General features: G+C 29.8%; 1 non-coding gene across 1 annotated transcript; it reads right to left on the reverse strand.

The window, feature by feature from the left end:
* Positions 1–4,754: 4,754 nt before the first annotated feature.
* On the reverse strand, positions 4,755–4,827 carry TRNAK-UUU (transfer RNA lysine (anticodon UUU)). Its single transcript has one exon. It is a non-coding gene; the product is annotated as a tRNA-Lys (tRNA).
* Positions 4,828–5,534: the final 707 nt, after the last annotated feature.

Raw genomic sequence — 5,534 nt, forward strand, 5'->3', positions numbered from 1 at the left:
ATTAAAACCATTTATACATCAAAATATACTATTTACTAAAAAAGAGCATATTACAATATATATATATATATATATATACACACACATGTATTTGCAATTTTTTTTTTTCAATGATTATTTTCAATGTTAGTGGTTTATTTCAAATATTAAAATCAAAACTGCATCTGACTGCTAGTTTATGTTGTTTCGTTAATAATATATAATGCAAAATCAGATTGCAAGTTGATATTAATATTGTCTTTACTAAATATTAATCAAATTTATATCATGTAAAAATTTTTAATTTATAAGTTTAGCTTATTAATAAATAAATATTTTTAAAAAAATAATTAAGTAATACAACATAAATATAAATTAAACAATCAATTACAAAGTATGAATGTCAAAAAATACTTGGTTGCTGGTATTTTAATTGAAGTTCGCCGTGTGATTTTTATGATTTTCGTAATTAGTTAACTTTACTTGTATTAGCTTTAAATATTTTTGTTTGGATATTATTACTTTTATTGGATAATGATCACAAATTAAACAGTTCACTATTTATTTCTATTGTCTAAATTAATATATTTGATATTTTTTTATTTTTATAATCAGTAAAAAGTACAATAACACTTCTATTTAAATTAAAATAATTTTCTCAGGTTCTGCTCTGGTATTGGTCAAAAATATAAAACAAATGAAAGTATTTTTTCTTTTAACTATCATTTTCTGTCTCTATGTTTAAAAATAATTGTTAATTAGCTTTTAAAACTTAATCCACTTTATACATGTAAAATAACATATTTTACAAGTTCTTATTGCTGGTGCAAATGGTTAATTACAAGTGCATGGCAATCAGCGTTTGTGTTATCTAGAAATTCGAATCATGGAAATTAATCAATCAGTGTTATTGTTTTTAACTTTGTTTTCCAGCCTCCCTGCTCTTCATTCTTTTGTCTAACTTTGTTGTATCAAGAGGGAATTTCAATTGTTTTTATATTATATTATCTATGGATATTATAATAAAAACAAATTAAACGAAAAATCGATTGGTCTAATCGACATGAATATACTTTGCATTTTTAAATTTTTGTTTATTTAAAGGAGGAATACAAACTTTTTTAATGTAATTAGCTTCCTCATAAATCTTCAATTATTGAGAAAATTGTAGGTTTGTTAATAAGAATAGTTTAGGTTTTTTAAAAAGAATAGTTTAGGTTTTTAATAAGAATAGTTTAGGTTTTTATTTCTGTTTGCATAGATGTAAGGAATATTTAGCAAGTTTAATTTGGTTCAAACAGAATAAGTAAGTAAACTTTATATATATTGGTTTTTTAAATTAAAGAATAAAGTTGATTATTACAAGATCTGGGCGTTTTATTTACTCCACTTTTTTATTTCTTTATTGCCCATAAATCAGATCTATTTTAGTGATGTAATTAATCTCAGTAAAATTACATTACTACACTTTTTTTTAAAAATATAATGAAACATAATTTTTTTTTTTTAATAAGAACTGACCCTTATTTAACTCCATTCAGTTTTTGCTCTTTTTCATTCAATTTTTTTTTACATTGGATTGTTTTTATTAAATAAGAGTTTTCCTTGAGTACAGGATTATCTTAATCAATCTCTGAGTCCCAAAATTGTTATTGTATATGTTGAAGCAAAATTTAGAGGTATTTTTTGATCCTTACATAGACAGAAAATATTTGTCTAAATTAATTAAAAATCAATTCAAATTGTAAATTAAATTCATTAATTATTAACCCCATTTATAAATCAAAAACTTCTTTTTTCCATCATTTCAAATCTGTTCATTATTATGTAGGCCTCCTAGTTTCAATTTTCTTCTGGATGTTGAGCGGAAGACAACTGTAATAAAATGCCTTTCGTGTTAAAAAAAAAAGTGGTAGAAGATATTAAAAGAGGAAAAGGGACGATGAAGGAAGGAGCTGAAACAATATACCCCCTCCCCTAACTGTTAGTTAATTGTCCTTTAGGGTTCAGTTTATAATAATTTCCTCCCTCAGAATCCCTCCCCTTTATTCCCGCTGAGTTTAATCATAAATCAGTTTTCGCCTTCTATAGGAGCCCTAATTCCAATTTAGAATAAAGATATTCCTTTCATGTCCACGATTTTGCGGCCGTTAACCTTTCCCAAAGTTCTGTAACAACTGCTTAAGACCTCTGAACACAATTGAGTGACTAAGCCGAGGTTATAAATTAAACTAAGTGCTAATATTGCTGCTTTGATAGTGGCACATATAAAAAAAAGTTTAAACAGGGGTTACTTTCTTTACTGTGGTAACCGTACACACAGGCTGTATGCTACAGGAGGGAGGCGCATAAAATCCTTCTCATAGAACAGGTATCTGCAAATAATTTCAAAAATTAATTTTTATCATAATTAACATGGAAACGCATTTCTACCGCTTTTAAAAATTAAATATTTAGGTAATTAATTTAATAAAGGAACGAATTAAGTCTTTTTACCAGCTGATTTTTGGTTGTTGTATAGAGGCGTCCTGGTGAATTGCTTCGAGCTACATGTCCCGACCATCTTAACCTCCTTGCCATCATGTCACGAGATATTGAATAAGTATAATAATAATAATAACAAAGGCCTAACGAACCCGAAGGTTCGATGCCGATACCACCAAACGCTCTCCACGTACACCCTTCCAGTAATGTCCCTCCAAACCCAATTCCACTAAATCTGTTTTAACGCAATCCTCCCATCTACGTTTCGGTCTACCCCTCGGACGTTTACCCGTTGGTTCATTGCTTATTAACATTTTAGGATCCGCTCGTTACTAAGCCCTACAACCTTACATGCCCATCTTATACGCCGCAATACTATAACTTGAATTATATTTACCGGGTGTAGGTCCCTTAATTCAGCGTTGTATAATCTTCTAAATTCTCCCGTTAATTCATCCTTTTTCGGTCCGAATATTTTGCGTAATACTTCATTTTAAAAAACCTTAAGACGCTGTTCATCCAAGATTTGCGGTAATTAAAAAATTTGATCAATAGTTGAACGATTTCGTCTAAAACCAAATTGGTAGTCTCCGATTATTTTTTTGTTTTGTGAACTAAAAAATATGTGAGTAGGGGGTTCAATCCTATGTCACAACCTCCAGCAAGCCCGGGGAGCCGCTCTCATTGTTGGTCAGCGAGTCCATTGGACTTAGCCGAGAGGAATTTCCACCGACCATCCCCACATCCGCCATCCGTGGGATGCTCCCCTACGCGGCAATGAGCCCGCATGAGGATTGAATAAATACTGCTTGCAAAATTTCAAATTCAGGTTTTTGAGAGAAATACACATTTTCAGGTCCCTCGAGTTCAAATTATTTAGTCTCGCAAAATGGTCTGTGTGTTTGAATATCCTAACTCAAAACTACTTTATAGAGTTGATTTTACACATTTTTTTCAAACACGGCTCAAACGATTTTGATTTAAAAAAGTAAGTCAATGTAAAATATAAATGGTCTTTTATATCAACTAGGTTTTATCTTCATTGAAATAGTTTAATAGGGCTTAAGTGCCGAATTTTCCAAAAAAAAACTCTCAAGTATCTTTAATTTTATTTATAAGAACTAATTAACCATTTTGCATTGGTAACAGCAATGAAAAATCTATAAATATGAACTATGAAAGAATTTGATAATTAACTAAAGGAGAAAAATGGTGAAATACAGACAGAAGTTTAAACAGGAAATAAGAGACAGTCGAGCGTGGTCGAACACTCCCGATCGCAGTCCCGTGAAAAAAAAAAAAAAAACCTTTGTAATATATTTTTAAACTATTTTATTGTTGGCAGGAACAAATTTTTTAGTTGAAAAGTAGAAGAGAAGTATAGTTAGTAGCAAAACCTGGTGGTTAACTATTCACCTAGTGTAGCCTTATTCAGCACGATTCCTTCATGGGGCTGTAGTAATACAAGGTTTTTTTTTTTTAATTTTTATATTTAAAATATTTTTTGATATTTAGAAATGTACTAAAATTATTTCCAAGTAAATTTGATGTTAGTTATACAATGACATGATACAGACGTTGAGAATCTACCTATTGATAGAACTCCATTAAAGGTGGATCCATATGTTGGCCGCTCGCCACGAATCGGAGGCTTGAACAAATGCTCGGTAAACAAAGAGCGGACCATCCACATGTTAAGCAACTAGACAAAGAACAGTGGTGGAAATGCTACACGAGCGCTCTCCCCTTTGATCTGTGTCTAAAAAACCTACTCTCGACATATCGACATCGAGCTTAGGCCAACTCCAACAAGCCACCCATCCACATGCTCGCACATGTCTGAGTTCGCCATGGCTTGGCCAACATGTAAAGGCCCCTTAAAATTTTTAGATCTAGAGGCCATCGACGCTTACGAGGATTATCTGGCATAGAAGCCAGGTTAGAAATAAGTGGGTTTGGGTGGTTAGAAATTTTATCATAGAAGGATCGGTATCAATACAAGTTGATTATTAAATTTATTATTGTATGTATTTTTACGCAATACGTTTTGAGTTTGTTATGCATGTCATTCTAATAAGAAGTATCGTAAAGTGAATAATATTAAGGTCCCAGTGGTTTTGTGTGTCTTATTTATTGTAAACAATTTTCGAATCATACCGAGTAATATTTATACAAACATCCAAACGTATTTAAATTTAAAAAAAATAATTATGTATTCAATATATTTACAATAATCCTTATTTTCAAAATAACATGTTAATATGTAACTAAATTAGAAAAAAAAAATTAACCGCCCAAACAGGGACTCGAACCCTGGACCCTCAGATTAAAAGTCTGATGCTCTACCGACTGAGCTATCCGGGCTACTGAAAAATGTCTTCCTTAAATGAAAGGGAACCTAAGAATTATTTTTCAATAGCTGGTCGTTAGTTCGACTTTAATTTAAGGTAAGAGAAATAATTAATTATAGAAACAATATAAATAAAATTAATTATCAAATAATATTTTAAAAATTATGAACTTTATTATAACGTCAGTTGTTATGCATTAGGCAGTTCATCATTTCAGGAAAAACAAAATAATTTTTACTTAGATATTTTATTTTTTAATTTTATTTCTTTATATTTCCCATTATCTGATCCTTCTATTCTTTTTTGTCATTTACTAAATTTACATTATGACTACCAATAATATATTTTTAAAATTTATGTGTTAATCATCATATTAATATTTTTAATTATATTATTCCTTAGTTATGAAAAAATTTATATTATTAATACTGTTACAGCCATATACATTTTTAAACACATTGCGTCATTTGATAATATAAGTGTGGCAATAAATGAATCGCAGAGATATTACTTTATTAAAGAAAAATATATACAAAATTAAAATATCTTTAAAATAAATCAACCACACGACGAAAATAAAAGCATTAAGCCAAAGGTTTAGCACCCACGAGTTGTTTTAAAATTAAAAATGCTACATGTATTTTGATCCAGATTACTGGTGATTATTGGACCGAATAATTCAATGCTTTTCTCCGTGATATTTTGAGGTTTGATTCAGAC

The sequence above is a fragment of the Halyomorpha halys genome, unplaced genomic scaffold, assembly GCF_000696795.3.
Source record: "Halyomorpha halys isolate HHAL.00 unplaced genomic scaffold, Hhal_1.1 Scaffold4.1, whole genome shotgun sequence".
Classification (NCBI taxonomy): Eukaryota; Metazoa; Arthropoda; class Insecta; order Hemiptera; family Pentatomidae; genus Halyomorpha; species Halyomorpha halys.